Source organism: Thalassophryne amazonica, chromosome 15 (genome assembly GCF_902500255.1).
Source record: "Thalassophryne amazonica chromosome 15, fThaAma1.1, whole genome shotgun sequence".
Lineage (NCBI taxonomy): Eukaryota > Metazoa > Chordata > Actinopteri > Batrachoidiformes > Batrachoididae > Thalassophryne > Thalassophryne amazonica.
Window position 1 is genome coordinate 70,315,624 of NC_047117.1, and position 13,427 is coordinate 70,329,050.

At 46.4% G+C, this 13,427-nt stretch overlaps 1 long non-coding RNA gene across 1 annotated transcript; it reads left to right on the forward strand.

The window, feature by feature from the left end:
- The first annotated feature begins 8,917 nt into the window (after positions 1-8,917).
- Positions 8,918-12,518, forward strand: LOC117526859. The gene is made up of 3 exons (XR_004565370.1): positions 8,918-8,928; positions 9,649-9,653; positions 12,358-12,518. It is a non-coding gene; the product is annotated as an uncharacterized LOC117526859 (long non-coding RNA).
- Positions 12,519-13,427: the final 909 nt, after the last annotated feature.

Sequence of the window (13,427 nt, forward strand, 5' to 3'; positions counted from 1 at the left end):
AGAGTTCACAATCCAAAATGACTGCTCCTAATGGCATCAGTAGTGAAAGCTATAGTTCTTAAGTTTTTTATACTTCTGTCTTTTTTGTGTCCAGTTTAATAACTCGTGCACACAGTCCTGTCCTATTGCTGTCTGTGGGGATGTTGCTGCAATATTACTGTGTAATGTGTTGTTTATGTAATGGTGTCACTAATATTGGGTAATCCGGTGTCACAGACCAAACGGTCCCCCCTAAAAATTGGTCTGCCCTTCCTCCACCATGCATGCGTCATCTCAGAGCTCAGCAGCTCGTCTGAGATGGAGTCCCTTCACCAAAAGTGATCAGATGGGTTAATGTGATTATTAACCATCAGATTACAAAGTAAAACCTCTTAAATCATTTTAAAGTCAGTTTTAAGCAGAAACGAGGCCAAACTCAATGACGCTTTGAAATGCCGACGCGCAGTAAACACATCAGCTAGCTGCTCGTCTAGCCGGGGTGCTGTGATCGCTTCCTTCATCTTTTATGATGAAATCATGCTGAATTTATGTGGAAATGATTGTTGTACAAAAGCTTCAGATATTTGTCGCTGAGATAGACGATGACTGGAGTGCAGCTTGAAGCAGAAATGACGTGATAATCTGTAAATCACGACTAATGACGCATGAGCAGTGAAGGCAGGGCGGACCGTGCGACACCGGTAGATATTGCTGACAATGATGAGTTACACACCGGATTACAAACTGAACAGTTAATTAAAACACTAATGGAATATCTGCAAAATATGTTGTCTTCCATAAAGTATATTTGGTCATGGAGTCTGGGAGCATGTGCTGGTCCCACAGCTCACCGCATCCACAACACCACGGGACGGCCTTGGTTCCTGGATGTCAACAGCAAAGGCAAACAGTCGGTCCTTCCCCACATCTCTAAAATAACCATCAATCTGCCGCAAACGGGTGCAGTGTGGGCAGTTTGTTGGTCAGACACCTGTGTGCTCAGTCATGCGTAGAGAAACGCGTCATATGGCCAAAATATGTAATCTATCTTTGGTGGACTGAATATTTATTGGTAGGAGTCTATATTTCAAAATCTTGGAGGCATCCAGCTTTCCAACTTGCGGTGCTGTGTAGAAAATGGAGCACATTTACCTCGGTTGTGACGTCATTCCCATTTGCAACTTATGATGTCTGAGGAAAGTGGAGCGCAGCATTATCTCCCTACAGTAATCACCTATCTGTCATAGCCAGGTGTTCCTCTTGGTTGGGTTCATCTGTTGCGCTCCTCAACATTGATGGCTCACGCTGTGGAAGCCGCCGCGTGTGGCCGTGGTGTCACAGATGGCTGTGGTGTCGCAGATGGTGCACTTTGACAATGCATGCAGTTGGCCTCAGCTGGGCCTCTGTAAGTATCCATTCGACAAAGTCATTCCGGTGGTACTCAAGAATTCTCTAAAGACACCGAGTACCAGTGACATGTTGAAGTCATTTTAGCTCACTTATTAGCCACTACGTGTGTCAACCATGTTGTAATACTGGAAGTACCAGGAGAGTTCTTCATCTTCCTTATTTATCTGCATTATCGTATAGCTCTGACCAACAACTTCATGAATTTTATCCTACGTACAAACAAAGTGCTGTCAATAAGCTGTTGAAGACGTGGATCCTTGCTTTGATTGTGGACACTCAGAAGCCTCTGCTGTCCAAGTCCCATCAGAGCTTCTGGAATTTAAAGCCAGACCCTCCAGTACATAATTTCCACAAAAATCACATCATCTGCAAAGTTAAGGGCAGTGAACCTTTCCTCACTGACATGCCTGGTGTGGTCCCCTGGGAGAATGTGCTGGTGTGGTGCATTGCCCCATGCGTCACACTACATAACCATTTTAGGTCCTTGATGCCAACCATTGAAGCAGACATCTGGTCCATTCCCAGTCGCCATCTATCTTCTGCAGTCAGGTGAAACATGGGTGGTAGCCTTGGCTTTTACCAACACTGACACACCTGCATGCTGGATCATACCCAGAGGAATAAAACACATGGCCAAAAAGCTAATGCCAATATTGCCACACAAGGCAACTTGTGTGCCTCACTTGTGTCTCCAAAAGATACTGTTTATTTGACACAGTCATTCCAGTAGGACCCAAGGATCCTCCAAAGAGACCAAGTACCATAGACATCCAGTCATTGCCACTGGTTAGCTTCCAAACCAACAGGAAGCTTCCTTAGTGTTTCCTGTCCTTTCTTTCCGTTCTTGTCTTCCCGACAGATGATCTCAAAAAATGCCTCCCAACAACCAATAAGTTCAAGTGAGCTATTCCAAAAACATCTTGCATTGTCAAATGGAAGTAGATTTGAAAGCTGTCATGCTTTGGAATTTGTATGGAATCAACTTGGTGTTGACTCTGTTTTCTTAAACTATTTAAGGGTGAAACATTCTAAATATTCCCAAAAGTCATTGGTGTGTTAATATTTCCTGTGACCCCTTACCTTAAAAAAAGCAATGTTTTCATGTTGCTCTTCATGTTTAAAGGTTAGTTGAGGTTTTAAAAGTTATCAAGAAAAACTTTGAAAACTATGTAATATATAAATTGTAAAGTGATACACGAGTTCAGAGAAACATTTGTGATCATTGCTGCTAATTTAATCTGCGTCAGTGACAGGGATTTATTTTTGTACTGTCTGCAGAACTCACAGCTTCATAAGCTGTTAATTGCTGTCACCTCAAACATCTTTAGGTTTTCTATCTGATGAACAGGTTTAAAAGAATTCAGGCAATCTTCTTTTTTTCTGTCTTTTGCCTTCACGCTCAGTAACTGCTCTTGCTGGTCCTGTCAGCGACCCGCCGAGGCTTATGGCTGAGCAGATTCAGCAGATCTTAACTCGTTCCACAACTCGCACCTGTACAAGATGAAGGATTGGTGGGGGGCAGGTGGGAATCCAGCATGCTTACTATTCCAATCCTCCCTTTCCTTTTTCCTTTCATCCCTTCTATTTTTTTCTATTTCTTCCTCTCTCTTTTTCTCTTTCTCTGCCCGGTAGCTTCATTCATGACACAATCAGCATGAGGGTGGAATACAGAGCGGAGCCAAGTCTCAAGCACAAACACACGCAGAATGCCTTTGTCACCTTTGAAAGTGCTGATGAGCTGAGTGACAGAGAGCATGAGCAAGCGCCACGTGCATCCGTCCCCAGATATAATCTTTAACATCTGGAAGTTATAGTTGAGACCAGCAAGATCGATCTAACACTCTGTACTGCTTCTGCAGGCTATTTTTAAGGTGCAAAATCACTTTATTTTAAAACTTGTATAAGTATAATGTGCACACCTGCATGAATCTGTGTGTATTTGTGGTGTGTTTATGCTGTGTGAGTGTAGTTGTGCTCGTGGTGGCATGCATTCACCTTTCCTCAGACTTTAAGTGCTTGCAGCATCGACTTTTTTACGTTCACATTGAGCAGTAGCGGACGCAGGTGTTGTTTTCGGCCGCATGTGTCGGACCAAATACCTCAAAGAGTTTTGATCCAGCTTGGATACAGCATGCTGGAAGGATTGAGGGTTATTCAAGATTGATGTGGTTTGGAGAAAAAGTGGCTAAAAACAAAGTCACAGGCTAACGTCAACAGTTAGGAGTTCACGATTTTTAATTCATCAATCTATTGTTCACGCGACCTTTGTCTTTGGAAACCCTTTAGAGATTAAAGTCAGTGTCATAACTCATGAACTGACAAGGTTTTGTGTCAGTACAGATTAAAAATGATGGAAGGATTGTGTGTTCATCAAGGATAAAGTGTTGGGAAAGTGTAGTGACACGGACCCACAACAGGGGGTGCAAATGAACGGCCAATAGATGAGCCAAAAGGTAATAATTTAATGTTGTGAATTGTGCACAACGAACATACAGACAATCTCAGAATATCATTACAGTCAATCCACAAAGGTGACGTGTGGGCAGGCTTGAGGATAGAAGACGTCTGTCCTGAGAAGAGCCGGAACCACACGATTTCCGCCGCCACAGAACCCGGTGAATACTGGAGCCGCCAAGTCCCGAATTCCCAGGTGATCACCGTCCCCGACTGTCGGATCTGGTACTGCTGGCGAAGAACAAAGACAGTCAAGTGTGGGTGTGTGTACACCCAGTAACAACAGCGGTGGGAATGCCACCTCCACCTCTCACTTAATATGTTGCAGCGATCCCTCAGAGGAAAAAGAGTGCCGTCTTGCACAGCCTCCACAAAAAGGACCGGTACTCCTGCAAACACTCACAATAAACAGATTTACAAAATACCACAAAAGGCTGAGGGTATTACCTCCAATGAAGTATGATATCTCAGCGATGAGGTGGAGATGACGTCTGGGTTTTATGGAGTGAGATGATGAAGAATGAGTGACAGCTGTCAGGAAGTAATGAGTAACAGCTGTCACTCCCGGCTGAGTCCGTGGCGGCAGCGCCCTCTCGTGCCTGAAGCCCGCACTTCAGGCAGGGCGCCCTCTGGTGGTGGGCCAGCAGTACCTCTTCTGGCGGCCCACACAACAGGACCCCCCCCTCAACGGGCGCCTCCTGGCGCCTGACCAGGTTTGTCGGGGTGTCGGCGGTAGAAGTCGGCCAGGAGGGCCGGATCCAGGATGAAGCTCCTCTTCACCCAGGAGCGTTCTTCAGGTCCATACCCTTCCCAGTCCACCAGATATTGGAACCCCCGGCCCATTCGACGGATGTCCAGGAGCCGGCGCACAGTCCAAGCCGGCTCCCCGTCAATGATCCGGGCAGGAGGTGGCACCGGACCGGGAGCACAGAGGGGTGAGGTGTGGTGAGGCTTGATCCTGGAAACATGGAAGACCGGGTGGATCCGCAGTGAAGCTGGGAGCTGGAGCTTCACTGCGGCAGGGCTGAGGACTTTGAGGATACGAAAGGGGCCAATGAACCTGTCCATCAATTTAGGAGACTGTACTTGCAGGGGGATGTCCTTCGTTGACAACCACACCTCCTGCCCGGGCTGGTATGCAGGGGCCGGGGACCGCCGGCGGTCTGCATGGGTCTTGGCCCTCGTCCGGGCTTTCAACAAGGCAGAACAGGCGGTGCGCCACACCCGACGGCACCTCCGAAGATGGGCCCGGACCGAGGGCACACCGACCTCTCCCTCCACCACGGGAAATAATGGGGGCTGGTACCCCAAACACACCTCAAATGGGGAGAGGCCGGTGGCAGAAGACACCTGGCTGTTATGCGCATACTCGATCCAGGCCAGATGGTTACTCCAGGCCGTCGGGTGCATGGATGTTACGCAGCGGAGGGTCTGTTCCAGTTCCTGGTTGGCCCGCTCTGCCTGTCCGTTCGTCTGTGGATGGTACCGGACGAGAAGCTCACGGTGGCCCCCAGTTCCCTGCAGAAGCTCCTCCAGACGTGTGAGGAGAACTGGGGACCACGATCTGAGACGATGTTCAGTGGGTATCCCATGCAGACGGACGACGTGGTGGACCAGGAGGTCTGCTGTCTCCTGGGCTGTTGGGAGCTTCGGGAGGGCCACGAAGTGGGCCGCCTTGGAGAATCGGTCCACTATCGGGAAGATGGTGGTGTTGCCCTGGGACGGCGGGAGGCCCGTGACGAAATTCCAGGCCGATGTGGGACCAGGGGCGATGACGGCACCGGTAACGGCTGAAGAAGTCCTTGGGACCTTTTATGGTCTGCCTTGCCCTGGCACAGGTGGTGCAGGCCTGGATATACTCCCGGACGTCGGCCTCCATAGACGCCCACCAGAAGCGCTGCCGGACAACTGCCATGGTCCTTCGCACCCCATGGATGACAGGAGAGCTTGGAACCGTGACAGGAAGTCCAAGACTGCAGCTCTGGCCTCTGGTGGGACGTATAAACGGTTCTTCGGACTGTACCGGGTCCGGGCTCTGTGCCAGGGCCTCCCGGACGATCTCTATCCACGTCCCAGGTGAGGGTGGGCTACGATAGTGGACTCCGGCAGGATGGGCTCCGGTGGATCCGACAGTGCAGTTTGACCTCCTCCTTAGCCTGTAACCGGGAGGAACCGAGGATCCTAAACACACCCGATGGCATGGTTTCGCTCCACTGAACCACCACCCCAGACGGCCAATCACTCCGGGGATTGTGCTTCAACATCCATGGGAAGCCCAAATCACGCGGGAGGTAGAAGGAGTCACAAAAAACTCAATCTCCTCCCGATGGTTTCCAGACACCACCAGAGTTACTGGTGTGTGTGATTAAAGGGAGGAGGGTGCCATCTAGTGCCCGAACCTGCAATGGCGAAGGAAGCGCCCCAAGAGGGAGCCCTACCTCCCTTGCCCATCTGCTGTCTAGCAGATTCCCTTCTGACCCCGTGTCCACCAGTGCTGGGGCTTGAAGGGTTAAATCCCCGCTCAGGATTGTGACTGGGAGTCGTGTGGCAATCTGTGTGTGTCTCACTGAATGTTTTGACCCCCCCTTAGCCCAGTCTCTAAGGGCGGGTGTTGCGTTTTGGCCGTTTGGGGCAGTTTTTCTGTATGTGCTCCTTGAGCTGCAGAGAAAACACTCCCCGCGGATCAGCCTCCTCATTTTGCCCTGTGCATTTCCCTAACAACGTCAGCAGGGGAGCTGTTGCCCACAGAGCGCTGCGACTGTGGAGCGTGGGGAGGGCGGCCCCTTTTCGAACCCGGAAGGGAGAGGGGCGGCGCGTATCCGGTCATGTCCTTCGCCTCGCTCCCGACGGCGTTCCTCCAACCGATTGTCTAACCATATAACGAGATCGATAAGCCCATCTAAATCTCTGCGCTTCCTCCTCTAGCTACAGCTGCTCCTTCAGGACTAACGACAGTCCGTTTATGAAGCGGCGCGGAGCGCAACGTATCCAGCCGGACCTCGCAGCCGCGATGCGGAAGTTGACTGCATAAGCGGCTGCGCTCTCGCGTCCCTGTCTCATGACAGCAGCACAGTTGAAGCGGTCTCTCCTCTGTTAGGGTGATCAAACATTGTTCTGAATCCCCCACAAACCCAGTGTATGCTGATAACACCGTGAATTCTGTTCCCAGAGCGCCGTAGCCACGGCGCGTGCTTTACCCAGAAGCAGAGCAATCACATAAGCTATGTTTACTAGCATCTGACACTTACATCGCGGGACGTTGTGCGAAGACGAGCGAACACTGCATGAGAAAGTCCTGAGCACGTCTCCACACAACCTCCGTACGGCTCAGGAGGGCTTATGTATGCTTCAGGGGATGGTGGGAGGGGTTGTTGAACCACCACTGGAACGTTCATATCCTGCACAGGGTTGGCAGGAGGACGAGCTGCAGCAGCGCCCTGAGCGCTCGCCGCCATCTGTGCGGAGAGAGCCTCCACCCTGCGGTTCAGGAGGATGTTTTGCTCGGTCATCTGATCTAACCGAGCCGTAAAGGCGGTGAGAATGTGCTGCAGCTCACCAATCACGCCTCCTGCAGACGGGTGACGCCCCTCGGAGTCCATGACGCTGGCCGAGATATCCTGTTGGGAAAGTGTAGTGACACGGACCCACAACAGGGGGCGCAAATGAACGGCCAATAGATGAGCCAAAAGGTAACAATTTAATGTTGTGAATTGTGCACAACGAACATACAGACAATCTCAGAATATCATTACAGTCAATCCACAAAGGTGACGTGTGGGCAGGCTCGAGGATAGAAGACGTCTGTCCTGAGAAGAGCCGGAACCACACGATTTCCGCCGCCACAGAACCCGGTGAATACTGGAGCCGCCAAGTCCCGAATTCCCAGGTGATCACCATGACCTCTAATTTCCTGCTTTTAAACTCAGATAAATCTGAAGTTATTGTACTTGGCCCCACAAATCTTAGAAACATGGTGTCTAACCAGATCCTTACTCTGGATGGCATTACCCTGACCTCTAGTAATACTGTGAGAAATCTTGGAGTCATTTTTGATCAGGATATGTCATTCAAAGCGCATATTAAACAAATATGTAGGACTGCTTTTTTGCATTTACGCAATATCTCTAAAATCAGAAAGGTCTTGTCTCAGAGTGATGCTGAAAAACTAATTCATGCATTTATTTCCTCTAGGCTGGACTATTGTAATTCATTTTTATCAGGTTGTCCTAAAAGTTCCCTAAAAAGCCTTCAGTTAATTCAAAATGCTGAAGCTAGAGTACTGACGGGGACTAGAAGGAGAGAGCATATCTCACCCATATTGGCCTCTCTTCATTGGCTTCCTGTTAATTCTAGAATAGAATTTAAAATTCTTCTTCTTACTTATAAGGTTTTGAATAATCAGGTCCCATCTTATCTTAGGGACCTCGTAGTACCATATCACCCCAATAGAGCGCTTCGCTCTCAGACTGCAGGCTTACTTGTAGTTCCTAGGGTTTGTAAGAGTAGAATGGGAGGCAGAGCCTTCAGCTTTCAGGCTCCTCTCCTGTGGAACCAGCTCCCAATTCAGATCAGGGAGACAGACACCCTCTCTACTTTTAAGATTAGGCTTAAAACTTTCCTTTTTGCTAAAGCTTATAGTTAGGGCTGGATCAGGTGACCCTAAATCATCCCTTAGTTATGCTGCTATAGACGTAGACTGCTGGGGGGTTCCCATGATGCACTGTTTCTTTCTCTTTTTGCTCTGTATGCACCACTCTGCATTTAATCATTAGTGATCGATCTCTGCTCCCCTCCACAGCATGTCTTTTTCCTGGTTCTCTCCCTCAGCCCCAACCAGTCCCAGCAGAAGACTGCCCCTCCCTGAGCCTGGTTCTGCTGGAGGTTTCTTCCTGTTAAAAGGGAGTTTTTCCTTCCCACTGTAGCCAAGTGCTTGCTCACAGGGGGTCGTTTTGACCGTTGGGGTTTTACATAATTATTGTATGGCCTTGCCTTACAATATAAAGCGCCTTGGGGCAACTGTTTGTTGTGATTTGGCGCTATATAAAAAAATTGATTGATTGATTGATTGATCCCCGACTGTCGGATGTGGTACTGCTGGCGAAGAACAAAGACAGTCAAGTGTGGGTGTGTGTACACCCAGTAACAACAGCGGTGGGAATGCCACCTCCACCTCTCACTCAATATGTTGCAGTGATCCCTCAGACGAAAAAGAGTGCCGTCTTGCACAGCCTCCACAAAAAGGACCGGTACTCCTGCAAACACTCACAATAAACAGATTCACAAAATACCACAAAAAGGCTGAGGGTATTACCTCCAATGAAGTATGATATCTCGGCGATGAGGTGGAGATGACGTCTGGGTTTTATGGAGTGAGATGATGAAGAATGAGTGACAGCTGTCAGGAAGTAATGAGTAACAGCTGTCACTCCCGGCTGAGTCCGTGGCGGCAGCGCCCTCTCGTGCCTGAAGCCCGCACTTCAGGCAGGGCGCCCTCTGGTGGTGGGCCAGCAGTACCTCTTCTGGCGGCCCACACAACATAAAGTGGTTCGTTTTTACTTATTTGTATCAGTTAGTGTCATATATGTCAGGTGTGGGTGTGGTACTCTCCGTGTAACCAAGCTAGATGTGTTCTGATCTTACCTAAATGAAACAAAGGTAAATGAATGATTTGTAATTATACTGTGTACTTCAGAGGCAGTTCTAGCTTGTATGATGCCCCCGGGCGAAAATTCATTGTCATTGCGACAACGACCGCCCCAAAGACGGGGGGGGCACCATTCTGCACAAACTGTAATTTTTTTTTAGCTTTTGTTTTATATCTCATGTCTGAAGCTTTAAGATCTAATGTTTGCCATTTTTGGTGGAATGAAAAATGTTGTCTGATGTATAAGCAATGTATGTGTATGCAACATAGCAAGAAGCTAACAAACATAAGACTTGCACCAATTCATGTTACCCAGCTCTTGTTACATTCATAATATCAAGCGGTGGAAATCCGACCAAAAGTCCTTCTCCATGGTTGCTTCGAACATCTCCCACACCTGCTGCTTTGCCTCCCCCACAGCTGAGGCTGCTGCCCTTCATGCCTGTACATGTACATTGCAACTGCCTACGGAGTCCTCCGAGACAACATATCCTGGGAGGACTCCTCCTTCAGTCGGACAGCTTCCCTAACCACCGGTGTCCACCATGGTGATTGAGGGTTGCCGCCCCTTGAGGCACCTAAGACCTTCAGGCCACAGCTTCCCGCTGCAGCTTCAGCAATGGAATCTTTGAACATTGCACATTCTGGTTCAATGCCCACAACCTCCACAGGGATGTTAGGTAAGCTCCACTGGAGGTGTGAGTTGAAGATCTGTTGGACAGTGGGGTCCTCTAGACATTCTCTGTTCACTCGCACTATCTGTTTGGGCTTACGAGGTCTGTCAAAACTCCTCACCACCCTCTGATCCAGCTCACCACCAGATGGTGATCAGTTGACAGCTCTGCCTGTTAAAGATTTTGTATATATGTTATCACTGTTAAACATTTGTACATTTGTCTTCTTTCTCATGAGAACGGTGTTGTGCTGTTTTGCACTTCACCCTGAGAATGTGCGTGTTATTCAACCTTGTTTTAGCTTTGTCTTCTTTCTCATGAGAACGGTGTTGTGCTGTTTTGCACCTGTCTTAACCAAGCCTGAGAATTCAATTTTGTTTTAGCACTCTGGGGTCAATCTGAGCTGGGAATGAAGGGCTGGATGTACTTATTATTATAATATAACTTTGTTTTCGCAGCCTCTAACGACTGGGAGTAAGAGAACGTTTTGACTGTTGTGATGTGGTGCTTAGTGTGAAGGAGTGTGAAGGACAGGACACTTCAGGCAGATGCAGAACAGCTGATAACTGCAACAGACGAACGAGATGTGCTGACCTGTGTAAAAGAAAGTGTTCTTCCTTACAGCTGCACTTATTGACGTATGCGTTTATGTTACGGGAAGAAACTTGTCTTGCGTCATCACCCCCACCCTTAGGACAAGTTTTTTGTTTATGTGATGAGGGCGTCTCTTAATAAAAAGAGCGGAAAAGCAGGCCAGACTTTAGTGTAGCCTTGGTGTACAGCCTGGCCGCACTCCGCGCGTAAAATTTGACTTTCTGTCTCACTGGTGTTTCTTGACTCTGTTTGTCTTGTTAAAGGTTTTAAAAATGTTTGGAGGAGAAAATACCCAACACTGCCCCTCTCTTCACCCAAGTGTCCAGAACATGTGGACTTCGATCAGATGATACGATCACAAAATTGATCATCGATCTTCAGCCTAGGGTGCTCTGGTACCATGTACACTTATGAGCATCATTATGTTTGAACAATTCTGAAGTTTTGAACATATTAACACACACAGATGCCAAACTGCATTATGGGTAAATTGAGCCTCAATTTCAATTCAGTTAATCCACTTTATATAGTGCCAAATCACAACAGAGTCGCCTCAAGGCACTTCACACAAAACAATTCAGAAAACTAAATAAAATGAATTAAAAGATTACAAAGCATAGTAAAAGACTAAAAAGTAAAAAAGCATAGTAACATAATATGCCAGTATGTAATATGCCATCCAGTACATGGGTCAAAATGCACAGAACACTGCCATCAACTGGATGGCAGTGTAAATGATGCCTGTTATATCACATGGTTGTTGCTGCCTGGCTGAATCACAACTTAATTAACAAACAGAATTTTCAGTTTTGCAAATGCCTTTTTTAATCAAATGAAAAAAAGGCATATTTTACAAATACACATTTATTTGTAAAAACCAACACACGTTAAGTTTTGTGTTGGTTAAATGAATCAACCAATCAGGGATCGCAGGCTCAGATTACCCATAATATAGTTTGGCATCTGTGTGTGTGTTAATATGTTCAAAACTTCAGAATTAGTGCATTATTTTAAAATGAAAAGATACATGTTATATTTTCACTTTGTACAAATGACAGCACTGACATTAATGTCATTAAGCTGTCCAGATTAATTTGGTTTATAAATGCAAACCGTAAATCAAACCTGCTTTCCTTTTGAGGACTTCAGCCTCACGGCTGGACCATATGCTGTAAAGGGTAATGACTTTTGTTTGTTTGTTTTTTGTGGCAACCTGGTGGCCAGGCCCCTTCTGTTGGGGTAGAGTTTAGCTCAGCTGCTCTTTGCTGCCTCACTGCTGCAAAATACATAGAGACAGGAGCCAACAGGGTTTATAAATGTTTTTCACCGTTGCTAACTATGTAAAATTAGCGGTCGAAAAGTTATCAGAATTAAATTTATCGGAAGCTAGTTGGTCTTCTGATGGGTTCTGAAGTTAGCTGAAAGCTAACCCGCTAACAAAAAAGTCAGCTTCGATAATTAGCGGATTAACGGAACTGTACGTACCACTGGATCTAGGAAGAGTACTGGTGGATCCAAACTTCTTCCATTTACAGATGATGGAGTCCACTGTGCTCATTGGGACCTTCAAAGCAGCAGAAATGTTTCTGTCCCCTTCTCCAGATGCAGACAGGAGTGTGCCTTTCCAAATCATGTCCAATCAACTGCATTTACCCCACGTGGACTCCACTGAAGCTGAAGAAACATCTCAAGGATGATCAGTGAAAACAGGATGCACCTCAGATCAATTTTGAGCTTCATGGCAAAGGCTGTGAATACTTATGTACATGCGACTTGCAAAAACCTCAAAACTTTTTTCACATTGTCATTGTGGAGTATTGTCTGTACAATTCTGAGGAAACAAATTTATTTAATTCATTTTGGAATAAGACTGTAACATAAAAAATATGTGGAAAAAGTGTAGTGCACTGAATACTTTCTGGATGCATTGTATTTATACTTTGGAGTAGTTGTGTCAAAGGTCAAGCCCAATGAAAACATGATTTGAATAAGATTTTTTTTTTTTTCATTATTTATTTTTGTTAATTTTTTTGACTCATTTATTTTTGTATTGGCGTGCAATTTATAAACCAGAAAATTCAGTAATTTCACTTTCTGGAATAAAAACAATCAGCACTGGCCGTGTCAATCACTAGATTTAGACTTTGTAAATGAAATGCATTGACAACCAAACTCATTTCAAGGTATGTTAAATTTCAACCAAACATGGTCCATATTTCCATCATGCATGTATGGACAATGCTCGCTGCAACAGTCCTAGACATGTCTAGCAAGTGGCAGACATGTATATCTTTATGTTGCATAAGCAAACAAACTTGCTTTTTGGATTGATCTGGTGGATCAGAGCTCAACAAACTTGAATCCATTTTTCTTTATTCCATTTTAATTTGGAGATGGAAGAGATGATAGCCTCTTTTTTTTTGCAGTTTCTACAGTAACAAACTGGAATTTTTTTCTTCTCCCTAGATTTTGGAAATCATTGTAATTAAAACTAGGCTTTGGGAAAAAGTATCTTCATATTTGAAAAGTCAAGACAGGACGGGAAACATACTTTTAGTATGATACATTGGTGTTTTAAATGTAAAATAATAGAGGAGATTGGATTGAATGTGATAATTATCATGTATTTTCCCATTATTTTACGAGTACAAGACAAGCACGTTATCTGAACC